The sequence below is a fragment of the Elephas maximus genome, chromosome 3, assembly GCF_024166365.1.
Source record: "Elephas maximus indicus isolate mEleMax1 chromosome 3, mEleMax1 primary haplotype, whole genome shotgun sequence".
Lineage (NCBI taxonomy): Eukaryota > Metazoa > Chordata > Mammalia > Proboscidea > Elephantidae > Elephas > Elephas maximus.
In genome coordinates this window covers 133,243,592-133,271,255 of record NC_064821.1, presented here as the reverse complement: position 1 = coordinate 133,271,255, position 27,664 = coordinate 133,243,592, and the positions used below count along the sequence as shown (strand labels likewise).

At 39.0% G+C, this 27,664-nt stretch overlaps 1 protein-coding gene and 1 pseudogene across 2 annotated transcripts in view; both read left to right on the top strand.

The window, feature by feature from the left end:
* TTLL7 (tubulin tyrosine ligase like 7) overlaps positions 1 to 27,664 on the top strand; it is a 245,482-nt gene that overhangs the window by 25,784 nt on the left and 192,034 nt on the right. The gene's annotated exons all lie outside the window — the stretch shown is intronic.
* On the top strand, positions 2,521 to 3,604 carry LOC126071346 (uncharacterized; annotated as a pseudogene).

The following is a 27,664-nucleotide window of genomic DNA, read 5'->3' as shown; positions in this document are numbered from 1 at the left end:
CATAAACATTTACTGTTTGTTATACAAAATCTTGGGATGCAGACGGGTCTGGGTTTGAATCTTTATTAGCGGTTCTACATTAAGTAAGTTACTTAGCCTCCACCTTAAGCATATACGTGTGTGTGTATAAAATAGCACCTAGTTCACAGGGCTGTGGTGAGCATTAAACTAAATAATGTATGTGCAGTGTTTAGCACAGTGTATGGCATGTAGTAAGTACTCAATAAATGTTAGCTGTATACAACTATAAAGTACAGGGAATAAAAATTTAAATTAGAGGTTGTCCCTAATGATGTTTAGAGTATAAGTAAATAACTATGCTTCAGTGTAGTAAATGGTTTAATAGAAGTATTTAAAAGTGCTATAGGAAAACAAACCAGGGAGAAAATAATTGTGTAGGGAAATTGGGGAATACTACAGAGTGTGCAAACGCTAGTGGCGTAGTGGTTAAGAGCTATGACTGCTAACCAAAAGGTGAGCAGTTGGAATTCACCAGGCGCTCCTTGGAAATCCTATGTGGCAATTCTACTCTGTCCTATAGGGTGGCTATGAGTCAGAATCAACTTGATAGCAACGGGTTTGACTCTTTTTTTCAGTACAGAGTATGATTCTTGAGTTAGGACTGTGGGAAGAATACACCTTTCTAAGGAGGACATCTTGTTGAAGGGTATTTAGTCAGAGAAATCAAATGCAAAAAGGCCTGAGAGTGAGTAAAGGAATAAAATCATCATTTAATGTTAGCTAAAGGTATTAAGAGTCCCTCTGTGGTGCAGAGGCCTGGAGATCTGCTTCTGAAAGGTCACAGCCTTGAAAACCCTGTTGAGCAGTTCTACTGTGCACACATGGGGTCACCATGAGTCAGAATCAATTCGAGAACAACTAACAACAAACATCCATTAAAGTGGTTTAGAGGTATAATGCAAAAATTCTCTTTCACATCTCCTGACTCATATTTACATTTCTGTATTTTATTACTTTCTGTCTCCTATTTTAAAATTAAACTTTACTAAAAAAAAAAAAAAACATTTTGAACAGCGTAAAAACCAAAAAAACCCAAACCCATTGCCATCAAGTTGGTTCTGACTCATAGCAACCCTACAGGACAGAGTCAAACTGCCCCGTAGTGTTCAAGATGAACCCCCTAGGTTCAAGTTGTCACCTTGAAGACTAAGGTGCAACTGACTGGAGCCATGGTGTTTTCAATCGCCACATATGCATGAGAAAGCTGGACGATGAATAATGAAGATGGAAGAAGAATTGACGCCTTTGAATTGTGGTGTGGGCGAGGAATATTGAATATACCATGGACGCCCAAAAGAATGAGCATGTCTGTCTTGGAAGAAGGACAGCCAGAATAATCCTTAGAAGAAAGGATGGTGAGACTACAGCTCACATACTTTGGACATGTTATCAGGAGGGATCAGTCCCTGGAGAAGGACATCATGCTGGGTAAAATGGAAGGTCAGCGAAGAAGAGGAAGATCTTCAATGAGATGGAGTGACACAGTGGCTGCAACAATGGACTCAAGCATAACAATGATTGTGAGGATGGCACAGAACTGGGCAGTATTTTGCTCTCTTGTACATAGTGTTGCTATGAGTTGGAACCAGCTAAATGGCATCTAACAACAACATAGGGTTTCCAAGGAGCGGCTGGTAGATTTGAACTGCCAACCTCTTTCGTTAGCAGCCATAGCTCACTATAGCTCTTAGCCACTGTGCCACCAAGGCTCTGTTCCAGCCGAGTGAGGTAGCTGTCAAAAAGTTAATATGATTTTAGTTTAAATTAGTAGAAATGTAGCGTCCAGACAAAGAGAGATCATAGGCCCTCTCTATTCTGCACAAATATAAAAATATACTTTGATTACTGTGGTCAGTTCTGAGTATGCGCTTTAAACAGGGACAACGCAAACTGAAGTGCCTTCAGATGAGAGCAACCACATGGTGATAAGGAATTTAAATCATGGCCTATGAGAAACATTTGAAGGATCTAGAGATTATTAGACTGCAGAACAGGCCAAGGGAGAGAAGAGAGAAGCATATGACTGCAGAAGGTAGAAACAGAATTACTGGCTCTACAAAGTTAAGGAAAAACCAAATTCCACTGAATGCAAGGAAGAATTTTCTATAGTAAAGCTGTCTCAGATGATATGGGCTAGAAGAGTGAATTCACTTGAGAAGGAGTGAATTTATCACCACTCAAGTAGTTTAGGCAGAATTTTGTCAGGGATATTGTTTAGGGTATTCAAGGACCATATAGGGAATTAAGATCCTTTCAAATCTGAGACTTATGAGATTCAATATCCCCTCTTTTAATTTTGAAGATATGTGCCATGTCACCACTGTGAAGCACACAGAAGCCAACCAAAGATGTTTCAATGATTATGGATGAGAATGAATAAATAGTCCACATGGTAGAGTACGGGACAGGAATATATCAAAGCCTCAATTGTAGCTGTCCATTTTTGCTAGATGTGCTGAAGTTACAAACAATCCCAAAATCGTTAGACAGTCTCTGACCATGGTGGTAGTGGCATCCATGCTGTGTCCGGCCACCAGAGCTCCTAAAATGCTGCTTCTGTCCAGCAAGCGTGCCACCACCCCAGCCAGTTGGGCCCTGCCACTCAGGTTGCCAAGCCAGTGAGGGGCCAGCCTGGAGGTGGCGGGCTGGGGGCCACCCCAGGCAAGCAAGCAAAAGAGCTTCTCGCATACTTGAGCTCTGAACAGGAGGAGCTGCAGAGGAAACTGAAAAACAGAGTAGCAGCTTAGATGCCAGAGACTGAAAGAAAGCTTAAATGAGTGGGCTGGAACAAGTGCTAGATTTGAAAGAAGAAAAACAAACTTTTGCTGGAACATCAGTTTTGGTGTGTTAAGACAGGGTTTAGGGATGGATGGTCTGTATGCTAAAGAGAAGGCAGAGGCCAAGGGGAATGGAACAAGGCCTGTGGTCTGGTCAGCTGCATCTGCGGCAAGTGCAGGCCCAGTTGTCACCCCTCTAGAACATCTCCCCATGGATTTTGATGGCGTTGACTCTTCAGACCCTGAGTCTGATATCCTTTTAGGCATTCTTGAACAACCTGGACCCAGTCACATTCTTCAGATATCTTTTCCCAGAGCCTACCATCCTAGAGGAGCTCCCAGAAGTCTACCCAGAAGGGCCCAGTTCTTTACCAGCCTCCCCTTCTCCATCATGGGGGATGTCATCAGCCAAACTGGAAGCCATTAATAAACGAATTCATTTTGACTGTGTATACAACAAGCCCCTAATCTTAGAAATGCTCTCTGAGACAGAGAGCCAAATTTATATGGTAGTGAAAATCTAGGAAGCACCTCTCAGCCCCTTAGAGGAAGATCACCCTGAATTCATGATCTCAGTGAAGGAAAAACTTATAGAAGATGACTTCATTCCAGAGCTACGTATCTCAAATCTGTTTTCATCCAGCCACTGCCTGAAGCCATTTTCCTGCCTGCCAGATACTTGTAATGACTGTGGTTATGAGGGCTCCCTTTTTCCCTTCAGCGCCATGTCCTCTTCACTTGGTGTAAAGCATTCTTGAGAGGAGACTTTTGCCAATGAACTCATTCCCCAGCTAATTAATTTCTAAGCAGTGAATTGCCCTTTCCCTTACGTATTAACATCACTGCCTGACGGATAGCAGAGAAGTCCATCTGTGCTCAAAAAGCCAAAATAGAGGGGGCACAGTCCTACAAAATTTCTCTAAAGCATTTGTCTATTCAAACCACATAGCTTACCCCAAGTATTGTCTTTTGACATCCAGCAGTCCAAGGTACTCAGATATATTACAGTAATTTATAACTACAAGTTTTGAGTTTTATCTTTATCGTAAGGGCAGTAGTTTGCCCTAAAAATTTTATGTAAGAGTCACTGGACAAATGTCTTAAAGTAGGCATGAAATTTATGAATGGCCCTTTATCGTTTCTTTCCCCTTCTCGGCATCCCAAGTTTACCTCTGATTTTAGATCCTTTAGTTTGCTTATGCAAGGAGAACACCTACTTGAAGGGGTGACTTTTCCCTCATGTACAACAGTTCAAGTAAGGATAAAGAGTATTTTGTAAAGTTACAGAAATTTATTATGATGGAATCTTTCCCTGCTACCATAGCTTTTGGAAAGTGTTTTCCTCATTTATTTAAACTACCTCAGAGCTCTGGTGGCACAATGGTTAAAAGCTACAGCTACTAACCAGAAGGTTGGCAGTTGGAATCCACCAGCTGCTACTTGGTAACCCTTTGTCTGATAGGGTCGCTATGAGTAGGAATCTACTTGACCGACAGCAATGGGTTTCGTTTAGATATGCAATTAAAAAGTACAATGCAGGAAAAAGATCCCAAAATCTATATGTGGACTCGTAAAACTTTTGCTTAGAGTTGGCATCAGCCACTTCCACTCACATTTCATTAGTCACAGCAAGACATGTGGCTAAGCCTGCCATCGGGAGCAGAAGAGATGGTCCTGAAAGGGAAGTACAGCAAAAATACCCTATATTTAAATATATAGAATTCTTTATATGTTTTAAGAAATGGTTAAGAATTCTGAATCAATTCTTGTCATGGTTTGGCATTTGATAAAGTGAAATAAATTACTTCTAATTTTTTTTTTTTAAGGAGCGAAGAAAACCTTCCATATAACGCTTATTTTCAAAATGCTTTTTTTCCTGCCAAAAAAATGGAGTAATCTAAAAAGCCAAATACCTGCAGAAAGAGAATAGGGATTTGTAGCGGGTGTATCTGCAGAGTTGCAAGGAAAAGGTACCTCCCATTTCATCATTAGGAGCCCTGGTGGCATAGTGGTTAAGCTCAGCTGCTAACCAAAAGGTCAGCAGTTCAAATCCACCAGCCACTCCTTGGAAATCCTATGGGACAGTTCTATTCTGTCCTATTGGGTCGCTGAGTTGGAATGAACTCAACAGCAAAGATTTGGTTTAAGTTTTTTTAATTTCATTATTGTCTGTGAAGAAACTTATAGGAACAAGAATAAGAATATCAATAGCCACCTAAATATAGCTAATAAAACTTTTGTGCTTTAAAAGTAAAATTTTAAATAATTATTCACAGAGATAGAGAATTCCCTGCAAGTCCATGGCCAGAGGTGATGGGAGATACTACCCTGTTTCATGTTGGGACTGCGGAACTAGGTAAAGGAACCAGTGGTGGGATTGGACTAGAAGTAAAGAGATAAGCAGAGGGAAAGTTCGGAAGGGTCTTTTATACTAAACTAAGGATCTGGACTTTACTTTGGAGGTGTTGGAGAACCAATGAGGACTTTTAAGCGGTGAAGAGGCAGGATCAGGTTTTTATTATTAAAACAAAACCACTCAGACGATAATATATAGGATGGATTGGAAGTGGGGCAAAATTCAAGGCAAGAAAGACCAGTTAGGAAATTATTAGAATAATCTTGGCAAGAAGGGAATTAGGCAAGAGGTAGTCATAAAGAAGTGAGAACACGTGGAAAGCTATTATAGAGATAAAAGGGATAAGACTTGGTGACTCACTGGATGAGAAGACTGAATGAGAACTCTGGGATGAATTCCCAGTTTGAGGCTTGGTGCAGCTGGGCAAGTAGAGTGAAATTGTTTAAAAATGTAGACCTAAGTTTGAGTCCTGGGTGCTACTTCTAGATGCTATTATCAGGCCAATTTTACAGATGAATCAGAGGTTTGACCTTAATCTCCTTGAGCCTCCATTTCCTCATCTGTAAAATTGAGCTGATAATAATACCTCCATCATAAAACAGTTGTGACAAGTCACACAGTTGCCAATTCCAGCTTTTACGGACCTTTAAGCACTTTAGACAAGGAAGAACACTTTGTCATTCAGACTGCTGTTTCATTGACATTCAGCTGTTAGAATGGATAGGCTGCATGGGGAACAGAGCGAGGACGTCTCCAGTCTTGCTCCAAAATGGATATTCTGAAAAATGCTCATATAAGAAAGTTAAAAGCCTTTTCTATCATCTCGCCACTGTGTTATTTCTGGTTTAACTCATGTCTATCTGGGGAGGACCTTTTTCTCACTTTAGTTCCTTACTAGATGTCTTGGAGTTTGAGTCTTTTCCCAACTCCAGGTTCAATAGACCTAGTACTCAAAATAGAACTAGATCTCACCCATCCACTAAGTAGGAAAGGAGACAATTTTGGAATTAAGGACCTACAGATGGATTATTTAATACAAAAGGAAATTTCATAAAAAGTGGGCAGTATAGTTTTAAAAAATTTTGGATTAACTATGACTATAAACAAGGAGCCCTGGTGGGGCAGTGGTTAAGCGCTCAGCAGCTAACTGAAAGATTGGCAGTTTGAATCCACCAGCCATTTCACCGGAGAAAGATATGTCAGTCTGCTCCTATAAAGATCACAGCCTCGGAAATCCTATGGGGCAATTCTACTCTGTCCTATAAAGTCCCTGTTAGTCGGAACTGGCTCAACGGCAACGGGTTTGATTTTTTCATTTTGACTATGAACCATCGATATTTTAGTGGGGAATCACAGAATACTTAAGAAATTCCATTACCATCACTCTAATACTCTTTGTCCACCAAGCTGTCAGCAATGAATAAGTGGTAGCTATTATTTTTGTTGGAAAACCTGGTGGCATAGTGGTTAAGTGCTATGGCTGCTAACCAAAAAAGGTCAGCAGTTCGAATCTGCCAGGCACTCCTTGGAAACTCTACCGGGCAGTTATACTCTGTCCTATAGAGTCGCTATGAGTCGGAATCGACTCGGCGGCAGTGGCTTTGTTTTTGTATTATTTTTGTTATTAACAAAACAGATGGCACATTGTAGTGCTGCCAAAGACTAGTAAGATTTCTTAAGGAACATAGCAAATCAAACTGGAGAAGTCAAACTGGAAAAATAAGTTTGTAGCCATTTTTCTGTATATACAAATTAAGAGAAGGCTGTGATTACTATTTGACTCTCAATATTCATTCTTTTTTTCTTTCATTCAGAATTAGAACTCTCTGAATTTAATCCAGGGACTACATACTCCAATGTGCTTTGCAACTAGGTTTGGTCATGTGACCATTCTGGCAAATGAGATGTCAGTACTAGTTACAAGTACAGTCCTCAGGTCACATCACTGAGAGGAAGCTGCTTGCCCTTCACTTCCTTGTTCCTTTTCTCATGCGTAGTGAGTGACCTTGAGGAGCAGAGTCACTGACGGACCACCTACCTCCAGACTGTATGTGGGAGAGTGATAATTTCTATTTTGTTTCAACCACTGTATTTTTTCAGTCTCTCCGTTAGAGTAATTAAGCCTAATACATTAAATAAAATACGTGGTATGATGCTAATTAACTGTAAAGGAAAAGAAATTTTTAAAGGATTACACGTAATGAAAATATATCACAAAGATAATGTCTAAAAATGTGGCTATAATTAATATAATCTCTGAGTTTTTTTTTTCTGAGTACAGAAACCATGTATGTCAATCATTTGATTTTCACACAGTCAAATCAGTTTCACATTTTTTGAGAAATACGTTATGTGTGAAAGTAGAAGACTGCCTGAATTCTCAAGTGTATTTTTAAGGGTATATGTCCAGTGCAGTGGTAAGTGTTGTGGCTTTCTCTGCCCTCAGAAAACAAACCACAGAGTATTTGTTTTGGTACTAATACCAGTGAGGTTCCTATTCAGTTGCTAGACAAAGGCAAAGTCTGCTCCAGTATTAGGCATCCTGGATATGAATGAAAGGTCTCCAGGTGTACAGCATAATGGAATGATGGCCACAATGCTAAAGAAGCAGAGAAGGGAACTGCAAAACTAAGATGAGAAAAAGAACTTTTCTGTTCACAAAGAAGGCCATGTTTCTTTTTGTTGACTTACTGCAAATACTCCCACCCAAGCATCTGTTCCTTTCTATGCTGTGCTTTCAATGAAAGACATTGAACATATTGACTACACCTAGGTATTCAGCCAATATTATGCTGGTATATATATATATATTTAATCTCCCAGGTTGTATAAATGCACATGTTATATTAGGTTCCCTGAACTTTTACTATCCAGACTTTTTCCCCTCAAACCACAAAACCTCTGAATTTATGTTTCCATAAATGGAAACTGTCAACTGAATTAAATGACAGGTGGACATTGAAAGATTGCTGACCTAAAAGTTAGGCTTTCTGGTTCCAGCTCTGCTGTGCCTCTATGGATTTGGTCTGGTCACACAATCAGTTTCGGTCCTAATCTATAGTGAGAGAATTGGACTGGTTTCCTAATGTTGATTTTCTGTGACTCTACTAATAAGCGTATGATAAGAGATTTTATCCATAGGCAGTCAAATTCTTCATTTTAGTATTTTCAACTCATGAGGAACATACATTTTGAAAGGCAGAATTTGTTCCAGGAAGTACATGCTTCATATGTCTTAAAGTATTTTAACATGAGAATTGTGAAGTTCCAAAACATTAAAAATAGTCAACAAACTTTTGAGTGAATACTAACTGCTAGATCCTGGAGATAGAGTGGGGATTAAGGCAGACATGATCCTGACCCCTCAGAATTTTAGGAAAGGCAGATATAGAAAAAGGAACCACCTCCATGATGAGCATTCTAAGGCAGACCTGCAGAAGGCTTTGATAGTGTACAATTAGGGAACTTAGGACAGTCTGTATAGGCTACAGTGCAGGAAGGACAGGTAAATCTGGAGGGAGACTTTTGGGGAATAAATGATTGTTTTGTGTAGGGGTGGAGTTTAGAGACTCTGCGGACCTGAATTTGAATCCCAGCCCTGTGTCATCTTAGGTAACCTCTCTAAGCCAGTATTCTCAACTGTAACATGGGAATGATAACAGTATCCACTTGGTAAGGTTGTTAAAAGGTCTGATTGAGGTAATGCTGTGCCTAGCAAAATATTTACACCATTTATCATTATTATTAATAAATAGTGTTGTATGTCTTTGGATCTGGTCAAGCATTGATCCCAGTTTCCTAGCTGTCTCCAGGAATCCTATAATTGATAATGCAGCCCTCAGTTGCACCAAGAAAATTTAAACTTACAAGCTATTAAGCAATTTAAAGTTTATCCAAGAAGAGGTTGGCGGAGGTGGAGAGGGGAAGTGGAGAAGAGTCATGAAGGAACAAGGAGCAAAGCCTCTTTGGATGAGCTCCAGCACACATTCCAGAACACAGCATGATGGACTCAGACCTACAGTCAGCCACCTGGATTGCCATCCCAGCAGAATGTGGATTTGATTATCATACTTTGTAGGCAAGATATAAACCTTTTGGCAGTTGTGATGTGTTTAATTTCGGACAGTGACAGAAAGAACATGAGCTGGCAAAACAGAACAAACTTGAAAGGCAAGAACAACCAACTCCATGAGGAGCAAGAGAAAGCTTTTTTGGCTCAGCTACAACTAGATGATCCAACCAAAAGTGGAAATTATCACACAATATCATTAATATCACATGCAAGTAAAATTCTGCTGAAGATCATTCCAAAGCAGCTACAGCAGTGTACCTACAGGGAGCCCCCAGAAATTCAGGCCGGATTCAGAAGAGGACGTGGAACAAGGGATAATATTGCTGATGTCAGATGGATCCTGGTTGAAAGCAGAGAATACCAGAAGGATGTTTACCTGTGTTTTATTGACTATGCAAAGGCATTCAGCTGTGTGGATCATAACAAATTATGGATAACATTGTGAAGAATGGGAATTCCAGAACGCTTAATTGTGCTCATGAGAAACATTTACATAGATCGAGAGTCAGCTGTTCAGACAGAACAAGGGAATACTGAGTGGTTTAAAGTCAGGAAAGGTGTGCGTTAGGATTGTATCTTTTCACTATACCTATTCAATCTGTATGCTGAGCAAATAATCCAAGAATGTGGACTCTATGAAGATGAACAGAGCATCAGGTTTGGAGGAAGACTCATTAACAGCCTGCCTTTCACTGGTGACACAACCTTCCTTTCTGAAAGTGGAGAGAACTTGGAGCACTTACTAATGAATATCAAAAACCATAGCCTTCAGTATGGATTGCACCTCAACATAAAGAAAACAAAAATCCTCACAACTGGACCAATAAGCAACATCATGATAAACGGAGAAAAGGTAGAAGTTGTCAAGGATTTCATTTTACTTGGATCCACAATCAACGGCCATGGAAGCAGCCGTCAAGAAATTAAAAGACGCATTGCATTGGGGAAATCTGCTGCAAAGAACCCTTTTAAAGTGTTGAAATGCAAAGATGTCACCCTGAAGACTAAGGTGTGCCTGACCCAAGCCATGGTATTTTCAATTGCATCATATGCATGTGAAAGCTAGACAGTGAATAAGGAAGACCTAAGAAGATTTGACCCCTTTGAATTATGGTGTTGGTGAAGAATATTCAATATACCATGGAGTGCCAAAAGGACAAACAAATCCGTCTTGAAAGAAGTACAACCAGAACGCTCCTTAGAAGCAAGGATGTTGAGACTGGGTCTTACATACTTTGGAGATGTTGTCAGGAGGGATCAGTCCCTCCAGAAGGACGTCATGCTTGGTAAAGTAGAGGGTCAGTGGAAAAGAGAAAGACCCTCAATGAAATGGATTGACACAGTGGCTGCAACAATGAGCTCAAGCATAACAAGGATTGTGAGCATGGTACAGGACCTGGCAGTGTTTCATTCTGTGGTACAGGGTCACTATGAGTAGGAACCAACTTGACAGCAACTAATAACAACAACAACACAACTAGATGAAGAGAAGAGTATGTTACTCCCAATTAAGCCAGTGTAGCACACGCACATAGCTGCTCCCACCCCTCCACAAGCAAAGACATTTCAGTTTGTAAAACAATGAGGTGTCTGCAGCTACTTTTCCAACTCTTCTTCATGACATTCCTAGCCTCCCTGATAATCCAGGATTCATTATTCCTAGTCAGTTTCAGTCACCTAAAACTTCATTGTCCTTCTATGAGCCTTTCCTGATTTAGACATTATACAACAGACTATGACCAAGTTCAGAAACAGCTATGATCCACTTTAGAATTACACTCTCGATATTCAAAATGACAAGCTGGCTGAGACAAATCTGACAATATAAACTCATAGAAAATTGACAATTATCATTTCTACACACCAATCCCTTCACTGGAAAAAGAAGTAGGTAACTATTTCAATCCAAATTTTCTCAATATTTTGAGGATTCCTCTGACCCCCAACCACAAAACAGACAATTGTTCAAATTCAAATTCCACAATAAAACCTGATTTGTTGATTGTTTTAGGCTGGGCTCTCTAGAGAAGCAAAACCAGTAAAGTGTCTAAATATATATAGACAGAGATTTATATACAGATTTATATCAAGGAAACGGCTCACGCGATTGTAGAAGCTGGAACATCTCAAGTCCATGGATCAGGACAGAGGCTTCTCTAGATTCACGTAGCTGCAGGGGCTGGCAAACCCAAATCAGTAGGTCCAAGAGCACGGCTCTTGCTCACTGGCTGTGAAAATTGACAAATCCCCAAATTGGCAGATAACCTGATAGCTCAAGTCCCAAGAACCAGAGGTCAGATGAGCAGGAGACAGCCACAGGATCCAGAGTGAGCAAAAAAGCCAGAACATCTGCTTATATTCAGGTGCAGGCCACACCCCCAAGGAAAGTCCCTTTCGACTGACTGGCTACTCATAGGAGATTCAGTCATGATAGTGATCACACATAAACACTGAGAATCATGGCCCAGCCAAGTTGACACATAATCTTAACCACCACAGTGATGCATTTTGTTGTGCTTTCACAACACAGCACAGTATCAACAACATCATGCCCTCCTTGACTGGTTTCAACCCACCTCTTTCTAAGTGATATCAGAATTGGTATTGCTATTGATATTGATATTTCCGATCCATCACTTTATAATTCTTTCAACCCAAAATCACCCTGAAAACTAGCACAATTTAGTGTTCTGACTCCCGGCATTTCATTAAGCATAAATCTCAGCATGGCAGCACAGGGACACTCAGCGAATCCTCCATCTGTGGAGACTAGGCAAATGATTTCAGTGATTCTGAGATGGAAGAGACGACAAAGTTCCTGGTAGTATACACCAGAGCAGCCCATGGAAACAACAATAGAATCTTCTGGGGACTTAGGCCACATCCTTTCGTGATCTTGGGGGCAAAGTACCTTGATGAGTGATGACCAGAATGTAAACACATGAAAGAAAAAATTGCCTATCATTCCTGTCACCTTAATAAACTCACACACAAAAAGCAACTTTCAAGCTGCCTGTCTTCTTGGCTTGAAAAATTCCTCCATATCCTTTTCCTGAAGGGAAATATCATTAACTTCCCCATTAATGACTTTGGTGAAATGATGCCAAAGGAGTCATTCAATAAGGCTCAACTTATGTTAATTCAAGTTATACAAAGAAGAGGTAAAAATAAAGCGGCTGCTCAGAATTATCAGTAAACTAGAAAGTACAGTAGCACTGGAGCAACATTGTTGTTGTTAGGTGCCATTGTCGGTTCCGACTCATAGAGACCCTAAGCACAACAGAACGGAACCTGCTCGGTCCTGCAACATCCTCACAATCGTTGTTATGCTTGAGCCTATTGCAGCCACTGTGTCATTCTGAGTGCCTTCCAACCTGAGGAGCTCATCTTCTGGCACTGTATCAGACAATGTTCCGCTGCTATTCATAAGGTTTTCACAGGCTAATTCTTTTCAGAAGTAGTCTGCCGGGTCCTTCTTTCTAGTCTGTCTTAGTCTGGAAACTCAGCTGAAACCTGTCTGCATAGGTGACCCTGCTGGTATTTGAATATCGGTGGCATAGCTTCCAGCATCACAGCAACACACAAGCTTCTACAGTATGACAAACCGACAGAGGTGCAGGGGGAACAAGATCAGAATTGTTTAAAAGATGAATAAGAAAAATTGCTCAAAGAAAAAGGGAAAAATGACGAAAGCCTCTATCTTTTGCAACCTTATATCATGAGGTCATCAGTGTGCTCCGTGGTGAAGACAGAAAGCTTTATTCTCCTAGTTCACATACCTTGCAGCAAAGGAAAGATGGCAATGTACTGTTTGTTCCCCAAAGTAAGAAGTCAGATACCAGTTAGACCTTAAGAGAAACTAGAATTGGGAGAATTTTACTTTTTGTGAGTTAGATATTGTGTGTGATGGGGGGGGGTGGCATATTGTGATAGCAATAATCTCCTACTGTGAGATGACATGCAGAAATATGCCATACTTTATAACTGACTCTATGGAAACATACAGCCAAAATTAGTATAGGAAATGTATAAAACTATAAAAAACATTAAGATAAATGTTCTCATCAGTGTACAGAATCCATAGTTTTCACTTAACTGCAAATTTACTTCCATTAGCATCACTTGGGATAGTTCCTTGTATAAACGCAAATATCACAAAACTTCTTATTTATGCTGCTCTGTTACATTCATAGAGGTATAGGGTGGTATGACATTTGGCTAAATGCAAATTGTTTTACTATGTACCTTTTCAAAAAATTCTATATGACCAGAAAAGGGCATTTTTTATACTAAATCATCTAGTTTTGTGGAAAAAAAAAATTAGCCTCGGCACCTGGTACAAGTAAAAGAATATTATCGCTGTTTATTCAAAAAAAAAAATGTTCACATTTGTAGTTCTTTAAAGTGACCAGTCAGAAATGGCTCGGTGACAGCTGTCTGTCAGGACTGTATAACCACTCATACAATTCGGTGTGTTTAGGGCTAGCAGATCAGTTTCCTTTGTTGGGTCCTCCCTTTCTTCCAGACCTCTGAGGTTTGGAGTGCCCTACAGTTCAGTCCTGGGGCCTCTTCTCTATCTATATCCACTTTCTCAGTGCTTTCAGTTAGTTCTCCATTACCTTAAATCTCATCTGTATGTTCTTAAGGAGCCCTGGCGGTGTAGTGGTTAAAGCACTCAGCTGCCAACTGAAAGGACTGCAGTTCAATTCAAACCCACCAGCTACTCTGCAGGAGAAAGATGTGGCAGTCTGCTTCCATAAAGATTACAGCCAGGGAAACCCTACAGGGAAGTTCTACTTTGCCCTATAGGGTGACTATGAGTCAAAATCCACTCGAAGGCATCGGGTTATATGTTCTTAACTTCCAAATTTATTTCTCCAGCCCAGATATCTCTCCCAAACCCCAGACTCATAAACCCAACTTTCTATTTGGCAGCTCCACTTGTACGCCTAATAAATATTTCAAGCTTGTTGTTATTGTTGTTAGGTGCAATCGAGTTGGTTCCAACTCATAGTGACCCTATGCACAACAGAACAAAACACTGCCCAGTCCTGCGCCATCCTTACAATCGTTGTTATGCTTGAGATCACTGCTGCAGCCACTCTGTTAATCCACCTCATTGAGGGTCTTCCTCTTTTCCGCTGACCCTGTACTCTGCCAAGCATGAAGTCCTTCTCCAGGGACTGATCCCTCCTGACAACATGTCCAAAGTATGTAAGGCGGGGTCTTGCCAACCTTGCCTCTAAGGAGCATTCTGGCTGCACTTCTTCCAAGACAGATTTGTTCTTTCTTTTGGCAGACCATGGCATATTCAATATTCTTCGCCAGCACCACACTTCGAAGGTGTCAACTCTTCTTCGGTCTTCCTTATTCATTTTCCAGGTTTCACACGCATATGACGCGATTGAAAATACCATGGCTTGGGTCAGGCTCACTTTAGTCTTCAAGGTGACATCTTTGCTCTTCAACACTTTGAAGAGGTCCTTTGCAGCAGATTTGCCCAATGCAACGCGTCTTTTGATTTCTTGACTACTGCTTCCATGACTGTTGATTGTGGATCCAAGTAAAATGAACTCCTTGACAACTTCAATCTTTTCTCTGTTTATCATGATGTTGCTCATTGGCCCAGTTGTGAAGATTTTTGTTTTCTTTATGTTGAGGTGTAATCCATACTGAAGTCTGTGGTCTTTGATCTTCATTAGTAAGTGCTTCAAGTCCTCTTCACTTTCAGCAAGCAAGGTTGTGTCATCTGCATAACGCAGGTTGTTAATGAGTCTTCCTCCAATCCTGATGCCCTGTTCTTCTTCATATAGTCCAGCTTCTTGGATTATTTGCTCAGCATACAGATTGAATAGGTATGGTGAAAGAATACAACCCTGACACACACCTTTCCTGACTTTAAACCAATCAGTATCCGCTTGTTCTGTCCGAACAACTGCCTCTTGATCTATGTAAAGGTTCCTCATGAGCACAATTAATTGTTCTGGAATTCCCATTCTTCACAGTGTTATCCATAGTTTGTTATGATCCACACAGTTGAATGCTTTTGCAGAGTCAATAAAACACAGGTAAACATCCTTCTGGTATTCTCTGATTTCAGCCAGGATCCATCTGACATCAGCAATGATATCCCTGGTTCCACGTCCTCTTCTGAATCTGACCTGAATTTCTGGCAGTTCCCTATTTATATACTCCTGCAGCCATTTTTGAATGATCTTCAGCAAAATTTTGCTTGTGTGTGATATTAATGATATTGTATAATTTCCACATTGGGTTGGATCACCTTTCTTGGGAATAGGCATAAATATGGATCTCTTTCAGTCAGTTGGCCAGGAAGCTGTCTTCCATATTTCTTGGCATAGACGAGTGAGCACCTCCAGTATGCATCTGTTTGTTGAAACATCTCAATTGATATCCATCAATTCCTGAAGCCTTGTTTTTCACCAATGGCTTCCGAGCAGCTTGGACTTCTTCCTTCAGTACCATCGGTTCCTGATCACATGCCATCTCTTGAAATGGTTAAACATGGACTAATTCCTTTTGGTATAATGACTCTGTGTATTCCTTCCATCTTCTTTTGATGCTTCCTGCATCGTTTAATATTTTCTGCATGGAAGCCTTCACTATTGCAACTTGAGGCTTGAATTTTTTCTTCAGTTCTTTCAGCTTGAGAAATACTGAGCGTGTTCTTCCTTTTTAGTTTTCCATCTCCAGCTCTTTGCGCATGTGATTGTAATGCTTGGCTTTGTCTTCTCCAGCCGCCCTTTGAAATCTTCTGTTCAGTTCTTTTACTTCACCAATTCTTCCTTTTGCTTTAGGTGCTCGATGTTCGAGAGCAAGTTTCAGAGTCTCCTCTGACATCCATCTTGGTCTTTTCTTTCTTTCCTGTCTTTTCAATGACCTCTTGCTTTCTTCATGGATGATGTCCTTGATGTCATTCCACAACCCTTCTGGTCTTTAGTCATTAGTTTTCAATGAGTCAAATCTATTCTTGAGATGGTCTCTAAATTCAGGTGGTATATACTCAAGGTCATATTTTGGCTCTCGTGGACTTGCTCTGATTTTCTTCAGTTTCAGCTTGAACTTGCATATGAGCAATTGATGATCTGTTCCACAGTCAGCCCCTGGCCTTGTTCTGACTGACGATATTGGGCTTTTCCATCTTCTCTTTCCACAGATGTAGTCAATTTAATTCCTGTGCGTTCCATCTGGTGAGGTCCATGTGTATAGTCGCTTTTTATGTTGGTGAAAGAAGATATTCGCAATGAAGAAGCCGTTGGTCTTGCAAAATTCTATCATTTCATCTCTGGCATTGTTTCTATCACCAAGGCCATAGTTTCCAACTACTGATCCTTCTTCTTTGTTTCCAACTTTCGTATTCCAATTGCCAGTGATTATCAGTGCATCTTGTTCAATTTCAGACTGTAGCAGCTGATAAAAATCTTCTATTTCTTCATCTTTGGCCCTAGTGGTTTGTGCATAAATTTGAATAATAGTCATATTAACTGGGCTTCCTTATAGGCGTATGGTTATTATCCTATCACTGACAGCGTTATACTTCAGGATAGATCTTGAAACATTCTTTTTGACGATGAATGCAACACCATTCCTCTTCAAGTTGTCATTCCCAGCATTGTAGACTATATGATTGTCCAATTCAAAATAGCCAATACCAGTCCATTTCAGGTCACTAATGCCTAGGATATCAATGTTTATGCATTCCATTTCATTTTTGATGATTTCCAGTTTTCCTAGATTCATACTTCGTACATTCCACATTCCAATTATTAATGTATGTTTGCAGCTGTTTCTTCTCATTTTGAGTCATGCCACATCAGCAAATGAAGGTCCCGAAAGCTTTACTCCATCCACGTCATTAAGGTGGACTCTACTTTGAGGAGGTAGCTCTTGCCCAGTCACTTTTTGAGTGCCTTCTAACGTGGGCGGCTCATCTTCTGGCACTATATCAGACAGTGTTCAGCTGCTACTCATAAAGTTTTCACTGGCTAATGCTTTTCAGAAGTAGACTGCCTGGTCCTTCTTCCTAGTCTGTCTTAGTGTGGGAGCTCAGCTGAAACCTGTCCTCCATGGGTGACCCTGCTGGTATCTGAATACTGGTGTCATAGCTTCCAGCATCACAGCAACACACAAGCCCCCACAGTACAACAAACTGATACGTGGGGGATTTCAAGCTCAGCATGCCTAAAATGGAACTCCTTATTCCCTCCTCCCCACCCTAATCTGCTTTTTCAATAGGCTTCTATAGCTCAGTTAATGCAATTTTATACTGTCAATTATTCAGGATGAATAGGTCCTTCTTGACTCCTCTTTTTCTCTCATATCGCATATCCTATCTATCAGCAAATCTTCTGGACAGATCCTTCCCAGGTCTCACAGCTAATTTCTTCCTGGCATGTATTTGGAGGTCTAAAGTTTGTTTTAAACATCCAATAGTTAAATGCTGTTTTAGGTAGGGCTCATAGTTTCTTTGGCAACAAAATTTCCTTAGGAATCTACAAGGCTCTTAGATCTATTTCCGTGCTGAAATTCCTCATTTGTTTTTCATTGCATATTGTCCACCATTTACATTTAATCCTTTAGCATATTAATTATAATTATTTTAAAGATTCTGTCTGATAGCTCAAACATCTGGGTAATCTCTGGGTGTGATTCTGTTGATTGCTCTGTCTCCTCATAGTAGGTTGTTTTTTCTTGCTTTTTACTATTGTAATTTTTTGTTGAGTGCTATACATCATGTATAGGATTGCTATGAGTCAGAATCGACTCAACGGTGGTGAGTTTGGTTTTGGGGTTTTTTTTTTTTTCTTTTTTTTGGTACATCGTGTGTAGAAGAGTAAACACTAAGATAGGTTTCACACCTGGACATGGGCATGCCCCTTCTTTTGTCTGGCTGTAAGTGTGGGGGTTAAGTAAAAAATGGAGCTGGGTTTGCATTTTTTTTTTTTTGCTTTTGTTGCCTTCAGTGCACCACAGGCTTAAAATTCCTTTAGTGGTGGATTCTACCGCCTTGTGTTTGGAATGAGAGAAAGGGTACCAAATGGTTTTTCTAATTGATTATGATCCTCTCTCAGCTTTTAGTCACTCCTGTACATCTATGATACAGGGGAAGAGGGGGTGGAGTGGAGGGATCTCACTCCATATTCTTTCCCCTTCCCTAGTGGCAGACTGCAAGGGGCATTCTCTGTTGTCCTGTTCCAGCCTCAATCTTAGGCAGGGCCTGTAGAACTGGGCCTTGTAGGTGATGATGTCTCAACATTCCTGTTCATCCTCTCTGTGGCAATCAAACTGTCTTGTACATGGGGTTGGTCTTGTGCAGGAGTTTCTTGCTTTTCCCTCAATGGTAGTGGTATGATTGGTATAGATATAAGATCCAGAGTCCAAGATGGTTTTTTGCTTTTCCCTAGAAGCAGATGGATTCTACTCCTTCCTCAGATGCAACAGGTCTTTGCCTAGACCCTGTAGGCAAGAGGGCTTGTGTCTCCTCCTCCAGTAGCTTAAAGCCTTTGCTTCATAGTAGAGTAGAAGCAGAGACACAAGGAAGGTCTTCTGCCCATCTAACAATTGTTGATCACCTCCTTCACACCTATGCGAGTGAGGTGCTCTTTCTCTGGTCTCCTGCCCTGCCCTGTTCTGCCATCAGTCTTTTTGTGAGTACCCTGGGGAGGCCTGTAGGAAAAATTTCGAGAGTAAGTGCAAACTCCCTTTGTTTCTGGGCCACCCAGCCATCCCACACTGACATGTTAGCTCACACTTGGCTTACCAGTACAAGTTGCTGTTGAGTCGATTCCAGCTCTTGAAGGCCCCTGGTATGTCAGCACAGAACTGTGTTCCATAGGGTTTTCAGTGGCTGAGTTTTTGGAAGTCGATCACCAGGATTTTCTTCTGATGAGCTTCTGGGTGGACTCAGATCTCCAAACTTTTGGTTAGCAGCCGAGCACTTTAACTGCACTACCCAGGGACTCCATACTTGGCTTGGAATTTTTTTTTTTTTTAACTTAGCTGACTTTTTCTTACCCACTTGTATGGTGGCCACTAGTTTTTCCCATCTTCTGCCACAAATCAAAAAGTTCACATTTTCCATCTCTCCTTAAAGGGCTTGTCTCTCTTTGGAATTCAGGTTACTTGGTGCCTTGTGATCTCAGCTCTCTGAAATGTTCAAAGAAAGTTACGCTTTTGTAGATTAGTCAGCTTTTTTCTCATTTTTAGGTTTAGTCTGATAATTTAAGATGATCCTAAGTACATCCTAAGTGGAAGCTGGAGTCTTGTGTTCTTCAGTTTTATGCAGTAGAAATCAATTTTGGCTAACTTAAGCAGAAAATATATTTTATAGTATTGATATTGGAGACCTAACAGAATCCATAGGTAAGCTAAAGAACCAGGTTTAAAATTAGAAAAGAACCAGGGTAACTCCAAGGGTCCAGGCAATAAGGAGGACTACTTGACTATCTTGTCTGAGTACCGCTATGGAAAAGAATGAACTCCAACTGTCCTAAAAAAAAAAAAAAATTTTTTTACTGTCCTAGGTACTTAAAAATCAAAGTGCTGGAGGAGTTTCTGATTAGCCAGCTTAGTTAGTTCTCCTGTCCTTCTTTTGTTTTCAGGTAGACATCATGGTTTTACACAATGGATGATAAGTAATACACCAAAATAGGTGTTATATCACTGACATAAGGTGGAGGCAAGAAAAAAGCAATTTTCCACTATGCCCACAGATGTTGCTGATTTACTGATTTCAATCTGTTGTAGTCAAGATTTCATTAATTTACTCATTTATTCGTTCAACAAATATGTACTGGAAATTTGTTATTTGCAAGGCCATGTTCTTGTTAAAATTATGGGCAAATGAACACAAGATAAGAAAGATTTTATAAATAATTTTGTGATGTATTTCTTGACTGTTCTTGCTTTCTTCCATGTTCTCAGTTTTTGTCTTGAATTTCAAGGTAGTTCTGAGCATGTGAAATGCTAATCTATTTTATTTTGGTAGTGAAGAATAAGGAAGGAGTAGAGGATAATACTAGCAGTCTACTTTTACTCATTAAAAATAAAAAATCATCATGCGGATTATTATAGATACTTTAAGGAAGAGAGAATAGTCTTTGGAAGATAAATGCTCTGTGTAGTTTCAGAAATAATACTTTTTGTATAATTAGATGGATTTCAGTTATTCTTCTCTATGTCCTGAGAGTATTATGGGATTTATTGATATTGGCAGTGGCTTAAAGCAGAAGGGCAAGTTAGAGGCAGTGCAGAATTACATATGATAGAATTATTTATAATGAGTCAGATTTTCATTCCTTGTACTTCTAAGGAAATTACCCATCTTGAAATCTGAGAGAAGGCCAAAAAGTTAACAAGTTTAATGCTGTATTATTTGCTTGAATTTTTATAAGGGATTGGTCTGCTGATGAAATGATCTATGTCTGAGGTGCTTGGGCCCTCAGATAGGATAGACTATACTGGTTTCTCTTCCTTAATGAAGCAGGAGAATAGAGCAGAAAAGTGGAGACTCAGAAAACAGAAAGACATGAATTTAGACAAACTTGAATTTGAATCTCACTTTGCCAACTTCTAACTTTGTAACCCTGGGGAAGTTACTTAAATCCTGAAAATTGAGGACACAGATTCCCAAATAAAAACTTTGGGACAAAAATTAAAGGACAGGATAGTCTGTATTGACATTTGAATTAGTGGTATGAAAGATCAAGGGCTAAGAAATACCTCATATCACAAAGCAAAACAGGCCTCAGAAGGAAATGGAAGACAGGCCCAAGGAGCCCAACATGCATAGAATTCCAGGGGGAAAAAGATAAAAAAACAGATAGATGTAAGGCACTAAAATAAAAACAACAAGAACAATAGCAAAATAAAACCACGGAAATGCTAAAAACACATCAAGAGAGACAATATTAATAGCAGGCAGTGTGGAACATAAAGTTAAAATCACTAAGTAGGGTAAAAACAGATGAAATGGAATGACTAAATGCATACTATATAAAAAAGATGTTACACCTGCAAGTCACCTTTCAGCCAAATAATGGATTGACTCATAAAATAAACAATATTACCATGAGTAAAGTGCTCCCTTAAACAATTAACTATATGAGACCAAACAGTCAACGTTTACCCAAAGCAAAGATGAGAAGGCAAGGAGAAGAAGGGAAGCTAGATCAATGAAAAAAGAATAAACAGAATGGAAATAATGAGAATGGTGACACATGGTAAAAATTGTAACTAATGGCATGGAACTATTTGTAAAAAAATTGTTGAAAGAGAACCTAGTTTTCTGTGTAAACTTTTACCTAAAACACAATAAATATTATTTAAAAAAAGAAGATATTACAGCCAATAGAACTGTTTTTAGGAAGCAAAGTAAGAAATTAAATACACAAAATTTTTTTAGAGCTTCAAGGGGACATTTTACCTTAATTAGCAAAATAAGATAATATGATAAAAATACAATTATAGTGGATGTGTTTCAGTATCTCTCTCTCAGGACTGAAAGAATTTAATAGAAGAAGACGAAGAAAAAAAATATATATATATGGAGAGGACATAGAGGCAATGAATAATACAACTAATAAACTTGATTTAATACATATTAATGTAGAACACTTTATGTTTTGAATCAGGTACGTATGTATAGATACTTTTTTTATATTTCCATAGAACTTGTACAAAAATAAATCACGCTCTTAGCCAAAAAGAAAACAATAACAAATTCAAAGAAGTAGATGCTTTCCAGGTACATTCTCTCATCACAGTCCAATAAAGTTAATTGGAAATTAAGAAGCACACAATGAGATGTCTTGTATGAAAGAGGAAATCAGAGGAGAGACACTGGAGGTGTCCAGAAACATTAGAAAAGCAGTTTATACTAAAAAAATGAGACAGAGCAGAAACTCAAAGGAAAATGTATTACCTTTAATTATGGAGGAAAAAAGGTGAAAATAGATATTAAATACTTATCTTAATGAACTGAAGAACAACTACAATATAAAAACAAAACAAAAGAACCTTTGAACAAGGAATTAATAATGATAAAAGCTGAAATTAGTGAAATAAGTAAGTAGTAGAAAAGATTAAATTTAAAGATTGGTTCTTTAAAAAGAACAATAAGATAGAGAACATCACGTGAGCCTGCTACAAAAAAACAGAGTAAAAGCAGGAAAGGAAAGTAGGAAAGAGATTAAAAGAATTATAAGTAAATACTTAAGGCAATTCTACAGCAACACATTAAAAAAAAAAAAAAGGCTAGAAGAAATGAATACTTTCCTAGGAAAATATACACGATCACAACTGAGTTGAGAAGAAATTAAAAGCCTGAATAATAGATCAAGATCAATTACAACAGAAGAGATTGGAGAGGTGATTAATGATCTACTATTGAAAAAGACAGCAGTCAGATGGATTCACAGCTGAATTTTTAATCTAACCATTAACGAATAGATAATTCTAATATTATTTAAACTATTGTAGGTCTTAGAAAAAGACTGAAAGTTCTCCAGTTAATTTTATGAAGCCAGAAATACTCATATTCCAAAACCTAAGAAGAAGTACTACAACAACAATAAAAGTAAAGGCCAACTTCACTTATGAACATAGATGTCAAACTTTAAAATAACATATTAAAGAATACAATAGAGGAATGAATTAAAAGAGTAATACACTATGACCAAACAGGGTTTCTTAGTATAATGAAAGGGCTTTTCAATGCCAGGAAGTCTAGCTAAATATTTATTATATTAAAAATTAAAGGAAAAATAAAACAACCATTATCAATAGATGGTGAAAGGCATTAAAGTTCAAGAAGCTAACACCAAGGAAAATTCTAAGCAAAATAGGAACAGAAGAAAATTACATAGTAGAGGAAACTCCACTAGTAAATATTATACTAAATGACAAAAATTAAACCTTTCACTTAAAATCAGGAATTAGACAGTCTTCACAATCACTATTGGTGATTCTAGCAAATGTAAACAAAATAGCTGGTAAAAATAAAGGAAAACAAGATAATATTCATGATACTGATGATATGCCTGTTTTCTTAGAAAGCTCAGAAGACTAATAAAAAAATAAATAATAAAATTAATAAGAGAATTTGGCACATTGGATGAATACAAAGTAAAATATAGAAATCACCATTTTCCCTCTGTTCAGGCTAAAGCACCTAGAAAAAGAAGTGAGAAAGATATTTCATTCAGAAGACAAATGCTATAAAATAATTTGACATAACTTTAGTAAGAAATGTACAGAACATTTGTGAACAAAACTATAAAAATACTGGGAAACTGAAAACAAAATATAAACAACTTGAAAAGCCTATTATCTTCTCGTGGGATGTCTGAATATTATAAAATGTCAATTCTTCAAAAATTAATACTAAATTTAATGCAGCTCTAATTAAACTTTATTCTCCTACGTAAAATACCATATAATTGAAAAGAACTTGAGAGGTCCAATCATGTACATATAATGGTAACTGTGAATGAGTAAGTCTTTAACTTTTTTTTTTTAAGATTTGTTGAAATCATCAAAACAATACTATGAAAAAGTTCTAAATAATTTAATAAATATATTTCTGTACAATAAAATTATATATAGTAGGTGTCATGGATTGAATTATGTCCCCCCAAAAATCTGTGTATCAACTTGGTTAGGCTATGTATGGTTGTCCTCCACTTTGTGATTGTAATTTTATGTTTAGAGGATTAGGGTGGGATTGTAACACCACCCTTACACAGGTCACCTCCCTGATCTAAGGTAAAGAAAGTCTCCCTGGGGTGCGGCCTGCAGCACCTTTTATCTCTGTAGAGATAAAAGGAAAGGGAAGCAAGCACAGAGTTAGGGACATCATACCATCAAAAAAGCAGGAGCAGAGCATGTCCTTTGGACACGGGATCCCTGCACCTGAAAAGCTCCTTGACCAGGGGAAGATTGAGGACAAGGACCTTCCTCCAGACCCCACAGAGGGAGAAAGCCTTCCCCTGGAGGCAACCCCCTGCATTTAGACTTGTAACCTACTAGGCTGTGAGAAAATAAATTTCTTTTTTTAAAGCCATCCACTTGTGGTATTTCTGTTATGGCAGCACTAGACAACTAAGACAGTATGTCTCTGAATTGTGGTATTGGCAAAGAATATTGAATATACTATGGACTGCAAAAAGAATGAACAATCTGTCTTGGAAGAAGTACAAACAGAATCATCCTCACATACTCTCACATATCTCACATACTTTGGACATGTTATCAGGAAGGATCAGTTCCTGTAGAAGGACGTCATGCTTGGTAAAGGGGAGGGTCGGAGATAAAGAGGAAGATCCCCAACGAGATGGATTGATACAGTGGCTGCAACAGTGGGCTCAAGCATAACAACGGTTGTGAGGATGGTGCAGGACCAGGCAGTATTTCGTTCTGTTGTACTTCGGTTCAGTAATCAGTGGGAACTGACTCAACGGCACCTAACTACAACAGCAACAGGCCTTAAATACTAGCCTCCATTTTCTTCTCACTAAGGAACAAGTGATTATCCTTATATTTTGGGGTTATGAGGTTAAATCCAGAGCCTCACACTGTTCTTGTCCTGCATATTGCCTGGTGAAGTTTGGCTATGCATTAGAAGACTCATATGCGGATCTTGCTAAGAATACAGGTTCTAAGATCTCACCCAAGAGTTCCTGCAATCGGAATTTATCATAAGAATTTAGGAGCTGCTGGCCAAATCTAGGCTGGGATGACCACTTCTTGTTCAGGGTCTCTTTTCTGAAGTGAGGACTGTCATTTAAATCCCCTTTGTGAGACATGACTCACATGCTTTTAGGAATGGAAGTTGAAAATAGATTTTATAAAATAAATAAACAATAGATTTTCTACTGCAGAGAAACATCCAATGTACACCCTGCTTTCTTTGCCGGAGGCAATAAAAGCATGTTGAGAGCAATGCCATGTATTGGTTTGGGTTTGAAACCCAGCTTTGCCTCTTTCTAGATGTTACTGTTGACAAATTTGTTAATTGCTATAATTCTCAGTTTCTTCATCTATAAAATAGGAGTGTCAATAGAGCTTACTTCACATGATAATAGTACTTAACTAGAGTTAAAAAGTGTTAGCTCAAAGCAAGCAAACAGAAACAACAGTATTAAATACCCTCTTCAGCAAGAGTAACTTGGGATGTTAATGTCAGTCATCACATGCCTTAGCAGGGACAGCATGTAGTAAAAACTAAATACATTGCCATCAAGTCGATTATAACTCACAGTGACCCTATAGGACAGAGTAGGACTGCCCCATAGAGTTTTCAAGGATCGCCTAGTGGATTTGAACTGCTGATCTTTTGGTTAGTAGCCATAGCAATTAACCACTACACCACCAGGTACCTAGTAAATATTCTTGAATCAAGGTTCAACATTGTGTGGCCTACACTGCAGTTTTGTTGTAGGCATTAACTATCTCTTTCTCTCTAGTTCCCTCCTTAGTAATATCATTTTAAAATCAACATCATTTGAATGTTCCTAGGTCATGCTGGTTTGTGAATACAAATAAATTTACTTTAATTTCAATGCCTAAATAATGATTGTTCTTAAATTTAACAAGCATCTTCCCCACCCAGTCTCCCTTGTTTATGAGAAGAAATCCTCAGCGGTATCTCCAAGATGCTCAGGAATAATTCCACTCATGCTCTACTATTCTGGGCCCTAGTCAATGTATCTTGATCTGTTTGGGCCGCCAGTGTCCTTCATGAGAGAATAAGCCCTCTCTGGGCAGAGCAGTTCCTTATTGGTGGCAAAGTTGTGTAGAGGTCTGGGCCAGACAAAGAATGGCCCTATCTCTAGCTGTGTGCTGTACCTTCTCACCAGGGCCAAAGTAATATTTCTTAAACTCGAAATCTCACTCTTTTGTGAAAACGACTTCTTAGATTTCTGGCCTTAATTCTTTTTTCCAGAAGATTCAAAACCATTCAAGGACTCTAGGTGGAGAGGAGGGAAATGCAGACACTACATCATTTTCTGTGTTCCTTTTGACAGTTTCCTAAACAATCAGCACAAGAATTTCTATTCCTTCTTCATTTAGAAACACATGCTTCAGGAATGGCAACTTAAACAGATGGCCAAGATGTCACCAGTCTACCAGGTCTATAAATGATAAGGTTCTAATCCCAGTTTGGTCTCAGGTGACCACCCTCCTCATTTCCTATATCCCACTCATCCAGGACACCTCCTGAAACACAGTACCAATTCCAATGCATTTCATCTGTTCCTGTTCTGTTCCCGCTGTGGTCCCCTTTGAAAGTGAGACAATCATTTATAGAGAGAAAAATCACACATTTCTGAGACTAAAGTCAATTTGGCCCTGAGTCACAGCTGGCTGGCTTCACTGGGGAGCAAGTGCCTTTGCTCCCTGGCAACGTGGAACTCTGGGGATTTCTCTTGCGCTGGTATTGACGTGAGAATATTTGTAACAACAGTTAACATAATAACAATGGGCACACTATATGGAAACAATTTAATTTTATTCCTGATTTCTCCAACAGCTTTTTTGAAGTGATGTGAGAGTTGTTAATGCCCTTGTTAGTTTTTCTTTAAATTCTAATAAGGTATCTGAGGACCCATGACGTTGGGTCCATTTAAAAACTCTTGCCCCTTCCTTCTCATCCGGATTGGAAGAGTGATAGTGTAAAAGCCATTAACAAAAAGGTAGCGGAGAATCCCTCTTGATCCTCATGTGACTTTAACAGTGCATTTCTGACATTGATGTTTCTAGGCTAACCCAGTCTCTTCTTTCTGGCCCCTATTCTTACTTCAACATGATGTCCACCTTAGATACCTAAGTGTCCTCCTCATGAAACCCGGTTTTCACAAAGGGAGAATAGGAAAACTCACATTCAAGGGCTAATTGTGGTTGTGATGACGCTTTATGTGTATCCTTCCCAGAGGCATTCTAGTGGAAAGGTTCTAGAGTTGGGGAGTCAAAAATGCCGGGCTGCAATACCTGCTCTGCCACGTATAATGTATGAAATTTTGACCCAGTACAACAAACTCTCCTAGCCTGGTTTCTGTATTTAAAAAATAGGGATGTATTACCAATCTCACAAGAGTTTTGAAAAGAATAAATGAAGGACTACAACTAGAAGTACTCAGTACAGTGTTTGGACCCAAATAGTTGCTGAATTTATGCTAATTTACTAAAAAGAGGACAAAACCTTAATCCAGAGAAAACAGCTTTTAACTGTGAACTTTCGTGTTGCTTGGGAGGCATTTAAAGGTTTTTTTTTTTCTTCTTTTTCTTTTTAACTCCCTTAAATTATACTTTATAGGTAGTTGTCAACTGTGTTCCGTCTTTTTTTTTTTTTTTTTTAATAAGGAAAACGAAACGCTTATCCTGATCTCCACTATGGCCCCCAAAGACCCTTTGTAAGCC